Source organism: Meleagris gallopavo, chromosome 10, assembly GCF_000146605.3.
Source record: "Meleagris gallopavo isolate NT-WF06-2002-E0010 breed Aviagen turkey brand Nicholas breeding stock chromosome 10, Turkey_5.1, whole genome shotgun sequence".
NCBI lineage: Eukaryota > Metazoa > Chordata > Aves > Galliformes > Phasianidae > Meleagris > Meleagris gallopavo.
The window spans coordinates 9,751,157-9,767,656 of NC_015020.2; the positions used below are offsets into that span (position 1 = coordinate 9,751,157).

The 16,500-nt window shown below is 37.6% G+C and overlaps 1 long non-coding RNA gene across 1 annotated transcript; it reads left to right on the forward strand.

Annotated features, from left to right (window-relative positions):
- Positions 1–471: 471 nt before the first annotated feature.
- On the forward strand, positions 472–11,078 carry LOC104912377. The gene is made up of 3 exons (XR_002118041.2): positions 472–598; positions 1,853–1,931; positions 10,981–11,078. It is a non-coding gene; the product is annotated as an uncharacterized LOC104912377 (long non-coding RNA).
- The last annotated feature ends 5,422 nt before the right edge of the window (positions 11,079–16,500 follow it).

A 16,500-nucleotide genomic window follows, 5' to 3' on the forward strand; every position in this document is an offset into this window, starting at 1 on the left:
GTTACTACAGTTATTGTCATGGATTGCTCTTAATTCAGACTGCAGTGAGCAGACAGGCACCTTTTAGAATATACATAACTGAAATTTGTCCTGGAAATCCTGGGTGAACATCTTGCTTTTTAATGTTTATTTATTGTTTGTTTGTTTGTTTGTTTTGTCTTGCTACAGCAAAGCATCATAGGCAAGAGCAGACAAGGAAATTGGTATACTAGCTCTTTGTGAATAGCTTGGTTTAGTTGGTGTGGTAATGATGCCAGTTAGATTCAGCAATTTCTTTTGAGTATGTAAGTCTTAAGGAACGGCGGTGGCAAGTCTGCCCAGGAGCTGCTTACATTTGGGTTCTGTTACGGCAAAAATAATTGGAAAACTTCTGTTTATAAAATTTGTGCTCTGTCTCTGTTTTTCTATGAGACAGTAGTTAACTAAATGTTACTACTTGTGTTGGTGTCGCTTGAAACACAGTCGGTAAGATTCACTGATATCTGATAATGTTTTTCAGAACTTTGCCAAGAATATTTTTGCAATTCTTCAATCAGTAAAAGCCAGAGAAGAAGGCCGAGCACCTGAGCAAAGACCTGCACCAAATACAGCACCTACGGTAAGAGCAGCACTTTGGTGCCTTTGAGGGCTGGCACTTCACATTGAGAGTAGAATATCTTGTCATTATTAAATACAGAGTTTGTTTTAGTTTCATTCCAGTGAATGAATAATTTCCCAGCACAACTTTGTAGATATTCTTTGCCTTAAGTTACATAGGCTGGTATTTAAGGAGCTGAATATATTAGTTTAATTTGTTCAGTATGTTCTTGTTACTTACTGATGAAGTGTTAGTGCCAGCTTCTGTATGTATCATACACTAGCGACGTTCTGCATCTATTTGGAAAAAATGTATTACATGAGACAACTGCCATTTAAAACAAAATGTTTTGCTGGTTTTTTGACAGATAGGGTAGCAAATGTTTAAGAATCTGGAACATGACTCATGAGTGGGAACAGCTTGAACCAGCTTTCTTTTGCCTGTAATAAATCAGAAAGGCAATCTTACAGCTTTGTTGTTTAAGCTGTCTAGGTATTAGCCAAGGTTTGTTCTGTGTTATGATATTTATCATTAGCCTTTATTAGACATAATATATTCCTGAACTTCAGTGGCAGTCTGCTGTAAAAGATGTTTAACTTGGTTTATTTTTACTACTCCTGCCTCTAACAAAGGCCTACATTTATGTAGCCAGGTGAATTTCAACATTTAAGTGTTTGTTTTAAGTTGAATTTTCACAAATTGTACATTGGACTATTAATATGCCATGCAGAACAGTCACAACAAGACCACTAACTAAGTCATACACAGAAGGAATGAGTTGGTACTTATTGGTACATTTTAGGTACTTGAAAAACAAAGAAAGAAAAACCCACTGTAAGAAACAAACAATATTTTTTTCACTGAGTTTGGTTTTATTCTGAGTGTGTAATGGATTACTAGCTCAGTCAAGCTGACAAGGAACGTACTGCGTGTATGGCTGAAGACTTAACCATGAGTTGTCAGTTCTTTCTTTAAAACCTTGAGGTATTAGAAAAAAATCTATGATTTTACGCAGCTTACAAGTTTTAGCTAATGTGGTTTCTTACTGATTGTTTACTTTTGTCTAAGTTGTTGTAGTTCCCTTCGGTGCGTACTTCTAAACTGTTTCTGTAAGTGGATGTTTAAATGCATCAGAAGTTTTCAAAGGCATTTCAAGTCTTAGCAAAGTGAACTAAGTTTATACTTTCAGGCTATTCCGTGTGATACTTAGTGAAGTTTAAGATCTAACAAATACCTTTTCAGGGTGTTTTACAAACCTCATTTAATCTGTTTTAGGATCCCACTTTACGAAATAAGCAACCTATTCCAGCTGCCTACAACAGATACGATCAGGAAAGATTCAAAGGCAAAGAGGGTAAGCTGATTAATATTTTTTTAAAGTAAATAATTATAAAAATGAAAAATGACACCAATAAGTGTAAAGTTAAGGTTGCAGGTTGTGTCATTGCTTGTCAAACCTATGCAAAGAGCAAAAAAAGCTATTTCTGTACCTACAGGTATTTTCAACAAGACGACTATGTGCTATTTGAATCCATTATTTAATAGGAATTATTCCTACTATCTAGGAAGAAAGCTGAAAGCTTAACAAAACAGTATTTTATTTTTGGAAGATCACATGCAATTTATAAATTGAACCAAACAAACAACACAACCCCTTACCAAAACTGAAAATACGATGCATAAAATAGATTGCCTTTCCTTATGCAGTTTGCTGTCAGTAATTGTAAATAGATATTACTAAAGCATGTACCTGTAATGAAAAAAAAAAAAAAAAAAGAGAGTGCAAAATATTAACTTCTAGAGAAGATGGGAATAATCCAAGATGATTAAGAATTTTCAGTCATTTTTAAGTGGAGTGGAAGCTTGAATTTGACTGGTGATTTCTTTCTGAACTTAGAATTTTTTGTCCTGGCCTTACTAATCTCAAGTTATAGTACCAATTTGAGCACCTTTATCTTCATATCTTGCTGTGTTTGGTTTTGTATACACTGTGTTATGGTTGCATGTGGCCTTTCTTGCTGAGCTAACGCAAATTTTTACTACTTGTCTTGGTTGTGTCTTCCTTCTGGTTCTCAAACAAAATAATTATTTTTGTTAATGGAAGTTCCTAGGCATGATACCAAAGGCTTTTTTTTCTGGGCCTCAAAAACTTACTAGTGCTGCTAAACATCACTTTAAACTGCAGGTGAACAGTTCCAGCTTTGCATTTTTCAGTGCATTTGGCCTTGTTGAAGTTAGTACCATTTTTTTTCGTATGGGGAAAGAAAAGCATTCATACACAGGGTGTGTGCATTCTCAGACTTTATGTGCTGTACTGTAGCTGATCTTGTTCAATTTTTGTATTGGAATGGCATGATTATTTTCACTATGTAAACAAAAAGCAAGAGTATATGAGACTATTAAGTGGATATTCAATTTTTGTTTGTAGCTGGAGAAAGAGAAATATCAACTCTAACACTAAGGAGAATTTCACACCATAAGAAATTTTTAAGAGTTGTTTCCCACGCACCTCATTGGATAATGTAAAATAAATTCAAAATCAGATTGTGGCTCTTTGTGAAGCTAATAGACTTTTTTTTTTGTAAATACTCACTTGTATGTGAATATATCATCTAGGGTTTTCTGCGTGTGAAACTCGCTATGGAAAATCTGGTCATATATTTTGTTACATCCTGTTACATACATTGACTTCAGTGTACTTTTATTTCAGTCCAGTAGAATTTATTTAAAACCCCCACTCAGTGACAACTGCAGTAGTGATGGGGAGGAAGAGGGAGGAGTGAAATCAGGTATTTGCTAGCTTTTTAAGTAATGAAAAATAACCTGTAAGAGCATATATGAAGAACTGATAGTTTCAATAAGAGGCATGGGATTGGGGAAAGGGAAGAAAGAGAATCTTCCCTGAATATTTTTTACTCTTCAGTTTTCTTTCTGATAACTTTTAATCTTGGGATTTGAGCATTTGACAAGTAGATTTTCCACTTTCTGATGAGTACAGAAAATGTGTGAAGTTATATCTGTCCGTGAATTACTTTATCCAGCTTTAACTGTTAAAATGTACCAATACATTTATTTCTTTGTGGACTCTGCTACAAGAAATTCCAGTGAAGGAATAGGCAGTGTCACTGTAGATGACAAATTCTGTAGTTCTAGCAAGCAACCCATGTAGAGATGATGTCTGTTGACTTCATGCATGCAGTTCAAAAAGAAAGAGGATAAGGAGTTATGGTTGTCAGTAAAAAGAAGTTAGGTTTTGTCCAGAAGCTCAACAGCATGGGTTTACCACAGAGATTTCTGAGCAGAGATCACAAAATGGTGAAATTAAAGGATTGCCAGGAAAAAAAAGGTGTCTGCCTGTGATTAATATTGGTAAAAAATGCTTTTGTATGCTAAGTGATTCTGAGCCTGTAGTGTGGGGGATTCTGTTAGTACTGGGAGGGCTGCAGCTCTCCTTCCAATTGGAAGGTTCTTTTGTTATTATGAATGCTTGTGGAATGGGTGTATTCGACATGGAAAGTTATCACTCTCCATCTTTATAAAAGATGTCTCTACTTTCCATTTTCTATTATTTGCTTTAATCACACCAAATTACCAAATTAGATAAACAGTCTAACACTGTAAACATATGTTGGTATGAGCACCTAATTTATTTCAAATAAAGGGTTGATTTATGAAAGGCATTGGTATAACATTCATGGAAGTTGTGTGGAATTGCTAAATAACATCTGGGTTTCTCAGGAGAGGACCTGGAGATATCTGAGGCCTTTAACTTGTAGAGAACAGCAGAACAGATTGCTTATTTACTTCTGGGGTACAGTAATGTAGAGCTATAACTTTAGAACTATAAGCTAAACGAAGCAAATTGCAGGTGGTTTTCAAAAGCTGTAAGCAAGCATTACCATTTTCCTATGCCATTCAGCACAAGTAATGTGATTTCCTTGAAATGGAGCTGAATGCATGGCAATTGTAACACCAGTGAGCTTACTCCTTAAAGGATCTTAAATCTCATTAACTTAAAGGTGAACTGTTTTGTTTAGTTTTTTTCTCTGAATATTTCTGTGTTTGGTTTACTACAGCAGTTGTCTAATAGCAGTCTCGCTCTTATAAAAGCGAGTTTAACAGTTTAAAGCTTGCAGGGCTAAGATAGTAAACTTAGGAATTTTAATAAAAGATCTCCTATTAAAGGAGACTGCTCAATAGCAGCCTTCTTTTTCCATCTCTTGCAGTGGTTCACAGTGCATTTCTGGTTGCTTACTTTAACTCTTTGTCAGGTGGGGCAGGCTTTGTTTCTGCAATGCTTTAGTTTGCTTTAATGGTACTTATCGGAGGGGTTTGTAATTGTGAGGCAGTATTCCCCAAGAGCAGCTTCTTATGTACCCCAAAGACAGTCGTGGCTTTCTCATAGATGAGCATCTTAGTACAGCAGCTATGGCTAGAAAGAAGAGAGAAAGCTTTCCTTCAAGTATCTTAACACTTGGTGATTTATGCCATAGTAAATGTATTAGATAGTCTCTTAAAGTAGGACTCAGTGTGCATCCTATATATTTCCACAATGGAAGAACATCTTACTTGGCAGTGTGCCTGTCACTCTGCTCAAATGGTTTAGAGGTGAGAAGGTGAGCAGCGCAATTACTTTGCTTGACTGCTGTTTCCTTCCTTTTGGTTTCGTTTCTTTCATGCTGGCGCTCAGTGATCTGCAACAAAACAAAGCTCCCATCTGTGCTAAACTTTCTCTGCTTTTGACTTTGTAGTTTTATTCTTTGCCTTCACTGTTATTCACTTCTACATTTTATGTTTTATTAATGTCACTTATTAATGTACAGCTTTACCATTTCATTCATAGGAGTAGGAATTGTGGAGTTTTGAAGCTTGAATGCCTTGTTGGACTTCATTATTGCATTCATGTATAAGCTTACGGGATTCAGTTTCTTTCTGGCGGAGAACATGCAAGAGATTGGTGTTAGGGGAATAAAATAAGTTGCACTTGTGCTTTCCTGGCCTTTGTGTGAGCAGGTAGTTTGGTAACTCTTCAGAATTGAAAACAGACGTACCTGTCCTGTGATTTTCTGCTTTGTTAATAGAGTGACCTTTTGAAAAATTTGGATTTAATCTTTTTGTAAGATTACCGTTGAATTGTTTTGTATGAATTTTACACAGAACTTCATAAGTTCTAGTTAGTGTAACTTGGAAATTTAGGATTGTGTAGTGACTTAGCTTTTCCACTGCTTGAAGCAGTGACTGTGCACCTGGTGGGAAGGCAGGGCCAACCCAGGGGAGCTCAGGTGTGTGCAATGAACCTGAGTGACCAGAAGATCTGGAGCCAGGATGCATCCCTTCCCAGACCTCATTTAAGGGTTAACAAGATATTCTTTCTTTTCTGTGCCTACAGCTGCTGCATTTGGGCTTATCCTCACTTGCCGCAGCCTAGGACTCTGCTACCTTGCTATTATTGCTGTGCTTTCCGTATCATTATAGTGTTACAGCTTGAAACTTCAGCTTTACTTGTTAGAGTACTATATTTAAAAAAAAAAGCATTCAGAAGACTGTTATGTAGAATGAAATTTGTTTTCAGAGATTTAATTGCCATGGGTGTAAAGTGGGGTTGTGAATTGTTTCCAAACAGTCCGCAGAGCTGTTGCTGTCTATCCTGAAAAGTACACAGCTAAAAAAAAATATAGTTGGTTTAATCTTATTCACCTGCAATTCAAGCAAAGTCTTAGCATTTGGACTTTCCAGTTTTTCAGAGCCATGTTCCTCTGGACTGTTTGTATTTTTTTTGTCTTTTTTGCCTAAACATTCTTCCAGAAGCAGGTTAATTGAAGTTTTTTAGAACTATTATTCTTTGGGAAACTGTCAGGGATTGAATTAGTGTCAGCAGTAGATGTCTAGAGCTGCAGCAGGTGCAAAATGAAAATGTCAAGTGACCTAGATTTACATAGAGCAGTGGGCTTTAAGTGAATGCAAGGCTCTTTGAGCTTTAATACTCATATGTGTGGAAATGGAACATCTGTCTGTGTGATGATGGAGAATATGATCAGTCCAATAAGCTGATGCATTACTGTGTATATTTTCATTAGCAGATGTAATTGGTATCTTTTAAGCGAGAGAAACACTCGGGTTGATATATGGTGATGCTAGAAAGGTAACAAGTGGTGAACCATACAGGAAAAGTATGTGTTTGTTTCGATGATTTTTGGGTCATTGAACTGTGAAATTGTGATCATAATACGTGCAATAACTGGAGGGGAATAGATAGTCTTAATGTTAGCTGTAATAGTTTGTTTTGAAGCAGTAGAACTGATTAGGTGGTAGTTGTGTTTAGTCTCCAGAGATCTAGGTTTTAGAAGTATCTTGATTAAGATGATTTGAACAATGCTGATATGTTTATAAAACAGATTATATTTGGCAAACAGAAAAAGTTGTAATGTTTTTGCTGCAATACACTAATGATAAGTTTTGCTTGCATTCTTTTAAATATTTAATGTGGGCTGTTTTTATTTAAATGAAGTTTGTGTGATAGCCTAACTATTTTGTAGTCTTTGGAGGAAAAGAAGTTATTGAAGACTCTTAAGCAGCTTTTTTAGCAGTTGTTCTGTTTCTAATTCAAAGTTTAAAAATAGAGATCTGAAGTTTTGCCATCTTGGCGCTGTTCTTAAAGAATCTCTTCTTAAATACCCTTTTCTTAGTAGATAGCTTATAAATTTAACTCTTTCCTCCATTCCCATCAATGAAGCTATGATTTTGGACCAGGAGTTGCCAACTACTTCTCAGCCAGTTGTTAATGTTTTTACATCTGTGCTGCTGCATGACTCAGCAGCACGGGTTTGAGCTGGCGAGGAAGGGACAGAAAAAATGCATCGCATTTCTGTTCTTTGTCGAGAGGAGGCTGCAGCATTTATACTAATGAATGGCGGGGACATGTCCATTGGTGCTCCAGATTGCTTGGCTTTTTGCTCCACTTTACTGTGGCCTATGGGTCCTTTTGTGTCCCTGGAGTGCTTTTGAGCAGCTGTGTCAGGGTCAGCTTCTACCCCCAGAGAATACTCTGGAAGAAATCCCGCTCTGCCTTTTGTCCTGGCCCTTGAATGTCTTCTACAAACAGCTGCAGAAGGCTGGCTAACAGACATAGTAATTTTTGAAATGGGAATGAAGCCATTACTGTGGAGTTCCTGACTTGGAAGCATTTGTCAGCTTTGCATAGGCTGTATGCTGGGAGTGGAACTGAAGGTGCTGTGCGTAGAAACTGTTACGACCTTCTAAAAATGGTATGACTGTAGAAGTGACAGGGCTCCTGCCGTCAGCAGCGTTTATTTCTGCAAGTGACTGTTAGAAATATCACATGGAAAATGAGATGAATGAGAGGATCAGAGAGAAACTTCGGAGGTAAGGGCGTCCATGCTGTTGTCAATTAAGAGGGTTGCTGTGGTTATTTAGAAGCTGCCAATGCTTAACTCTCATCCATCATTTGTTTAAGAGTTTGAGGCAGGAAATCTGAGAGCTGTTGAGCTGTTTAGGAGGTGGTTTCTTCTGCTGAGCTAACCCTGTCTGCAGGTAGCAGGCCCTGGCGTCCCTTGGAGACCTCATAGTGGCTGCGGTAACTGTTTGCAGGAATCCACGTGGACACCTGCGTTCTCTTTTGGCCATTTCATTTATTTTAGATTCACATTAATCAGTGATAAGTAAATAGTAGACACACTATGCTGTTATTTAATGATGACCAGAAATGTTTTATTTACCTCCTAAGTAGCTGCTAAATAGCATTGGAAGGCCTATATCCATGCTGGAAATGTTCAGCAGCTAGGAGCCCACTTTTTAATGCTTGAGGCACCAGCTGGCTCTTTGAATCCTAGTCTCTCGTTCCTCCTTCTGGGAAGAAGGGTTGGCACAAGGCTGGGAGCAGGAAGTCAGTGAGACCCAGGGCCATGTTTAGTGGCTCTTGTGGCTCACTGGATGAACCAGGGCAAATTGAACTTAAATAGATTTTTTTTTTTTTTTAAAGTATGAAACCATTAGAGGTTGAACACAGGCTGGTTCTCTGCTAGGTGCTTGTCTCCTCTTTGATTTACTTTCTAACTGCGCTGCTGGCTCTGTGAGCTTTTATTCCCTTTGTGGTGCTGATGGTGTCATGGGTTAGCTTTTTCATTAATTCAGGAGGAGCGCAAGGTTTTATTAGGGACAAAGTAGATAATGATCCTGGTGGAAAGAAATAATTGAAATGGAAAATAAGTGTGTAGAACTAATGACAGAACCAGAGTTTGTGCTGGGAGGGAAGGAACTGAGATAGGCCTGGCATGGTGGGGGTGCTGCTTGCTGGCCTTGCTAAGGGCTGCCTGGTTGAAATGTGTGGGAACTTCCTATGTTACAGCTAGGAGGAAACTATAGTAGGCCAGTTGGGAAAGGGGTAAGGTTCCTCTGATAATAATTGTCTGCAGTCTGCAAGCAACCATCGTCCTAGATTATACATCTCTGATTTGTTCACCCCAGGTCAATAAAGACATCTCTTCAGCTTAAAGGAGGGAGCTCTACCAAGCATTCCTCAAGGCCTTGGGCACCCCCTGTAATGTTAATATGCTCATTGCCCAGAAACAATGACCAGTATCATTGTCACTGAGAAAAGTGTTATCCACTTGAATGCTGGTCAGGTGAGCTTCATTGTCTTTAGCACTGAGCTATGAGTAATTACTCATTGAACTCAGAGGGAAAGGCAATAAGGTGGTATCGGTTTACAAGGGAAGCCTTTGCTTCATAGTAAAGATGGCAGTACTCTGGTCTGTACTTGCATTTTGCTTTCTCAAAATTAACTTGGTAAGGTTGGAAAACATTAAGTTCAGCAGAATGGGATGGGTTTGAGAAGCTGAGATAAAGGAGGGATGGAGCTGAGGTCAATTTGTGCAGTGAGGTGGAGAAATGACCTGTGACATGGCAGCACCAGCAGAACAATTGGGTTTCTTTGCATGGAATTTGGTGACAGGCCTGATGGAAAACCCAAAACAGCCTTCAGAAAGTAGATACTCATCTCTGCAGTGAGAGAAGTATGATCAATTCTGATCTCTTGGGTATCTTTCTGCAGGCATTGGAGAGCCATAAAATCTGGAGAACTTTTCTGCTTCATTTCCTGCAACTGTATGATAATCTTCCTCATCTAAAGGAAGAAAGAATGAACAACCGTAAATGTGTCCCAGGACATTGCATTGTTGACAGGGTTGTGTGGGTTTCAATTTAAGTTAATTTACTCATGGTAAACATACGGAGCTCTAACATCGTTGAAAATCTGATATTTTTCTTCAATTTTTCGTAGGCTTGAGTACAAGCATTAAACTTGATTCTGTAAGTTTTTAAGCTGATGAATTTTGTGAAGACAGTGTAATAAGTGATAGTAATATTCCAGTTCCCAATAAGGGTTTCTGTGCAGTATCAAGTACCTTTACTAACTGAAACAGAGCAAGAGTTGCTTAGGTGCATATATGTGCTCGCAGCCATCGTGTTGATGCGTTATCATGCCTTTGTCTGGTGACTAGTGGTTACTGTGCCATTTTAAGAATGAACTTAATTAAGCTGTTGGTTGCTCGATTCAGCTGACAGTGGATACATGAGACTAGGGAATGTACAAGTGGAGAAGAGTTTTACCACAAATTCTGGTGGCCAAGTTCAGCTGACTTAGGTTGTATATTACTAACAATAGGAGGACAGAAAAGGACTTTTCGAACTCGGAAAGGCTTTCATTAGAAGGGTTAGTCACAGAGAGCTTGCAGGCTTTTGGCACTTAGTTTTATTAAGGCTCAATTTATGCTGCTCCAAAACAAAAAAAAAAACAAACCCAAACAACTTTTTATCGCTTTGAGTTTAGTAATGTGAGATTTTGTGAATTCTATTCTGTGTATGTCAGATGATAATGACATTGTTGCTTTAATGCACTGCAGAAGTGGATTTATCATAGGAAATAGCTGTGATTTTATGTTTGTTAAAGCAGTTTCTAATGGAGTACGTTTTTGCATTCACGCACATATAAGTTGAAAACGTTGCAATATAATGCATTCTGAGAATGGATTTCTTCTTTGCTTTGTAGTGAAGAGAATTTCTGATGCTGTATGCTTATTATACTACATGTAGTATACTATATACTGCAAAGATTTAAATTCACATCGTTTCTTTAGAATGATTCCATGTGGCAGAAGAAGCTCACTGTGGTTACAGAAGGCAGAAATACCAAGTGGACCTCTGCCTGAAGAGAACACAGATTTCCTAAATACTAACCAGGTTTTGTAGCATAAACAGAATGTTTACATGCAACAGCAATATGTATTACTTAGACAAATAATTTGAAATATACTTCTAATGTTGTCCACTTAGAAATTATGTTCCTGTGCTCATAATGACTTACAGGAAACTCTTTTGCTTTGCAGAAACGGAGGGCTTTAAAATTGATACCATGGGCACCTATCACGGAATGACTCTGAAGTCTGTAACGGTAAGCTGAAGGTTTTTTCTTAAATGTGCTTTATAGAGGTCGTGTATTTCTTGTCAGCCTTACCTAAGGTAAAACGTCTCGTTTGATTAATAGAAGTAATGATTGCTTTTCTGTGTGAAGAGGTGAAACGTTTTGATTCAGGTGGTTCATTTTAAAGATTTTGGTTCAAGGGGTTTGTCTGAAGGCTTCCAATAGGGAGACTTTGCTTGCAAGTTTGTCTTGTGGAAGTGTAGCCTTCCTGTTGTTGACCGAGATTTTGTCTAGCTTTTTGTGTTCCTGTTAAGGACATCTTTCATACGTGGTGAAACTACACTCTCAACATTTCAGTTGTAAAGCTAGATATTGGAGTATTGATGTGTTTCCTACTCCATGCTTAATAAAAATAAATTTAAATATCAGAAGAATTTTTACCTGGGTTGAAAATTACTGGCCTAGTGAAATCCACTTTTTCGTATGACTTAACCATGCTGTATGTGGGGATTGTTCTACCTAAAGATGAGAGATCCCTAAGCAGAGTTCTTAATTTTTGGGGCCAACGTTTCTTTCGTTTTATGAAAATAGGTAGAATGCTCTCAAAATAATACTGTTCTGATCTGCTGGTGAGTAGGATAGATGCTATAAAACTAATGCAGAGCCCTCATTAAAGTTTTTGCCATCTGCATACCTATATAAATCTGATGAATCAACAGCACTAAATACTCTACTAAATCCCTGCGCTATTTATTAGTTTGCACAATTAAATCTAACATAAAATGGTATTTTGAATGTAAATTTATTAAAATCATTTAGAGCCTTTTCTTGTTTGAAGTCTTTTATATCCAACCTCCTTCAGACTCTAAAATATTAAAATAATAATAATAATAATAACAATAATGGGATGGCAACATTTTAAGGAGGGAATCAATTTACTTCTAAACACTGTTGTTTGTGGATGAATTAAGAAACCAAAGAAAGAAAATAACCTATTATATCCAAAGATTTGTTCTTTAATTAAGGCTGCTTTATGAGCAATGTTACACCAGTCCACATTTCTGTTATATTGTGTGTCCATTTCAAGTTGTATTGCTGTAAATTCGAAAACAAGCTGTTTAAACTGCCTTATGAAGAGTGGAAAAAAAGCAAGATGATAGTAAAGCAGAATAGTTGAGATGTTTCAGACTTGTGAATGCAGATATTTTAAAAGTAAAGCAATGCACAGTAACTCTAACAATGAAGTTTTTTCGAGTTGATGAAAAAGGTAAAACCTCCTGTTCTAGCAAACCTAGCTCAAATATTCAATACTGTACCTGAAGTTTGGGGGTAGAATTATTAAGCTGTCCTTACTGGCTTCATCCATTAAGGATGTTTTAAAAAAATAAATAAATAAATAAATAAATAAAAAATAAAAGAATTTTGCAACATGAAATAGAACTTCTTAGTGTAACTGATAGAGGTATTGCTATGAATATCGTCTTCTGTCATGAGAAATATTAAAACTCCATTTGTCATTCTGCATTTTTTCCAAGAAAGAAACTGTGGGGGATTCTTTGGATCCTTAGTTTCCAAACTATTAAGGAGGTACCTTAGTTGTTTACTTCGTTCCTATCTTGCAGTGCCATACTGACTTTGTTTTTCATATCAGGATGGAGAGAATGAATCTATTAATTACATGACATAGAAGTGGTCATCTGTTTTTGTCCAGACTTGCTCACAGTGATGGGTCCACATAAATCCAGTCCTTAATCTTCAGATTTGTGTGTAGAATACTTAATTTCCTACAAGTTGGCAAATTCCACTTTATGGTTTTAGTCATCTTTTTGTAGGTATGTCTGTTTCTATTTTTAATGCTATATAAACGTAGGAGGAAATGGGGAAATGATTTCTTCCCTGAAATTTGTGGTGAAGTATTCAATTCTCGTTGGCTAAATCATAGGAAACCGGGGTATAGTGTTGGAATTGTGTCCTACGTATGTGATATCTTCTCTGCCATCCTCACAGTAACAATTATTTGTATAGTCTCGTTTGTGAATTAATGACATCATCTCAATGGGCTTGAAGTGCTAAGCAGATAATCATTAGAATGAAACCTCAGGCCTCAGATTTCCAGATGAATGGTGAGTGAGCTTTGAAGCACTTATTTTTATATCACTATTTTGCTCTTCTGTTTCTTCTCTGGCGTTTGTTTTCACTGATGTTCTTATAAAGGGCAGTGCACTCTTTCTCATAAGACTTCTTATTTGGCTTGGCTGTGAGTTGTGAAATAAGTTTTCAATTCCTATCTGAACTTTCTTTAGCTCTTCCTGTTAAATTCATCTTCTTTCAGAGCATAAAGAAGTAAAACTTCACATAGTCATGCAAGTGAGATTTCACCAAAAGTTTTTGGAAAGACATTTACAATTTGCTTCTGAAAGAGTATTGCTTCATGGTAGGCGAATCAAGTATTTTACTTTATCCTCACTCTTTGTTTCTTTTTCTTATTATTTTTGCTATAGTTTGCACATAGCATATTAAAAGAGATGGTTTAACCTAACAAAGTAGTTCACTTGAGCGTTTGCATATTGGTAATCCTATCTATCCCTGCTTTTGTCTTCTCTGTTGCACTCATTCCCTTGGCTTCCTTGTTAGTCCTTGTCCTTTATTATCTTTTTTCTCTGATCTGTACATTCACTTTGATGGCAGGTCTTCCCTTCAACAAGTTGATGGAGCCATTACTTTTCAGAAGTGTCCATCTTGTTAGCAACCAGAAAAACTTGATAGACATATGATTACTACCTGCAGTGCAAACTGTTGCCCCACTGTCTGGAGCTGCCCACCCCCTTTGGATGTAGAATTTGCAACACGTCTCTTATTTGCTCTCTGTTATCTTTCCAACATGTCTTCCCCTTGGCACTGTATGTCTTAGTGTAATTCTCTGTAATTCATTTTTATGAAGCTTGTGGAACTGTTTTTTATTTGTTCTTGCTGAAATATGACTTGTCCTAGATGCTTGTTCTTGTTAACAGTGAAACAAACTTCTGCATTTCGACTGCTTTCTTTTCATCAGCGATGCTGGAAACTTTCTTAGCATTCAAAATTTGTGCCAGAACAGATGGTGAATGGTGGGCTCTTTTGAAGTAATGTCAGCTAAAATAACTTGTGCTGCTGGCAGTTCTTCCCTGCAACAGGGTTTTTGCTTAATTGGCGTGCTTACTTTGTCTTAGGAAGAGCTGACGTATTTAATGAATTCTTATGAAGCCGTGGCTTCATTATTCTGGACCTGGAATTGTTTGTAACAAGGCATCTTTGATAATACCTGGGGCACTTTGTGTTTGCCCGGGCTGATGATGTTTTGGAAACCACCAAGCTAGTGATAGTAGCTGAACAAGCCCAGCAGCTTGTTGAAAATCATGCAGCATGTCTTTGAGAAACCCACAGATCTACCTACAGACTTGATTCCAATGCATGACCCTCTGTGTAGCAGTGCAGCTTCTGTGTTCTTTCTTTCGGTTGGTTGGTTTTCATTAAGTAGAATAGCTTACTGTTTGAAATGGATCAAATAAGAGGTACAGAACTGCGGAAGATAAATTTGTTAATAGTTTTGTACCACGTAGGATGCAAGGGAATGCTGTGAGAGAATTTTAAACAGATTCTTGACGTTGTCTTTCTTACATGTATGCCTTTGACAAGTTCGGGGCATTCTCTGTTTGCTTTTCACCTACTGAAGGGAAATGCTAGCTTTGAGACTAAGCCAGTATCCTCTGGAAGCCTACAGAGTGGGTTTGGGTGGTGGTGATTGTTGCTGTTTTTTGATATGTAATTAAGGTTCAGACTGATGGTTACTGTCAGTAGGAATTATGAAGTACTTAGCTGGTGCAATAGCTTCACATGCAAAGATCAGAACAAACAAGCTGTCTTGCCTGTATCTGTTTTAGGATACTGGAGAGGTTGCTGGCTCTGTATGTATCTGGTAAATCTGGATTTTATAGATGGTTGTTAAAGCATGTCCTCTTAAAGCTGAGAGCTTGCTTTATATTCATTGTGCATGTGCAAGTAATATTTGTTTCTCCATGACAAATTTAGTCACTGCTTATTTTATATGCCTTATAATATTATTATTTTTTAAGTTTTCATGACTTTAATGTCGGAGAAAGGAATGGATTGATATCCCTTGGAAGGCTTTCTGCTTTTTTCATTTCTGGGAGTCCTGACCATCAGCCATAATTCAGAGCTGATAGAAACTTGGATACAAGTGAATAAGATTTATGCATTACTGTAGTAGGGCCTTCCTCATGGAAATTACTTTGCTTTTTCTAATTGCTGGGATACTCCCCTTTTTCTAATTTCTATTTTCTTTCAGTAATCAAAGCTGCGGAAGCACAGAAGCTCCCTTTGTCTATTGTTTTTCTGTAACTAATGGGATCTGTCATTGATCATCTGCACTTGTATGCAGCCAGAAATAACTGTTGGCATTTGTTTTTCTTAGTGTTCTGTAAGCAGGTGGATACAACAGTCCTCTGAGGTATTGAGGTAATGTACTTAGTAACAAAACTGGATGTCCCAAGATAAGCCACACTATAAGCAGGCTTCATTTCAGAAGGACTGGAAATATGTTTTAGCACCTCTAAGGTCAGAGGTATTTTTCAACAGTTGTTGATCAGTCTCATATTTGAGTATTAACTCAAGAAAGTATGTTGCTGATGCTGCCCCCAAAATCAGAGTATGCTAGTCTCGGTGAATTCCTTATTTTATGCAAGAGGTTTTATTAACCCCTGGTATATTTTCGTTAAGGATTACTGTGCTGTAAAATGAGGGATAAGGCTGAGTTTCTGGCACTGTAAAGACGGGGCCAGTGGAGAGGAAACAGGGAGGAGCAGGCAGCATGTTGTATGCACGCTTTATGTAACAGTAAGGTTTCTTTGTAAATAAGGGAGATCCCTTAAAATTTACGTTAATGACTTCTCAAAAGCATGTGATGGGATTGAACACTGCCTTTTAATATGCTAATATTGAAGCACTTAACGTCCAAAAGTAAATAAAAATAAAACAACTTCAACATTAGATTGGGGTGAGCAGACTACTTATACCCGCATCACTAGTTTTAGATGTCATAATCTCATTAAAATACTTGAAGGGATTGGTATTAAAGGAGGAGTCAGCAAAACAACAGGCTCTTTGAAAGTGCTCACAGCAGCCTCTGAAGCAGTGCAGTGCACAAGCTGGCTGTTATTCCCCATGCCAGTGTAAGGTCAGTCTGCCCACGGCCCCTGCTCTGTGGGCTCAACCGCTTTCTGTGCATGCTCTGTGCATAACAGTGGCTTGGGAGGCCACTGTGAGGCTCTTCAGCTGCTAGCCAGCAAAAGAGGGTGAGGAAGGTGTTGTAATAATTGAATATTGGGAGAGCTTTCCACAAATGATGCTTGAAGTAGAGACTTCTGTTTCCATATGACTTGTAATTTTTTTCATAGCGTGTTTATCTGTAAATAATTGGGATGTTACC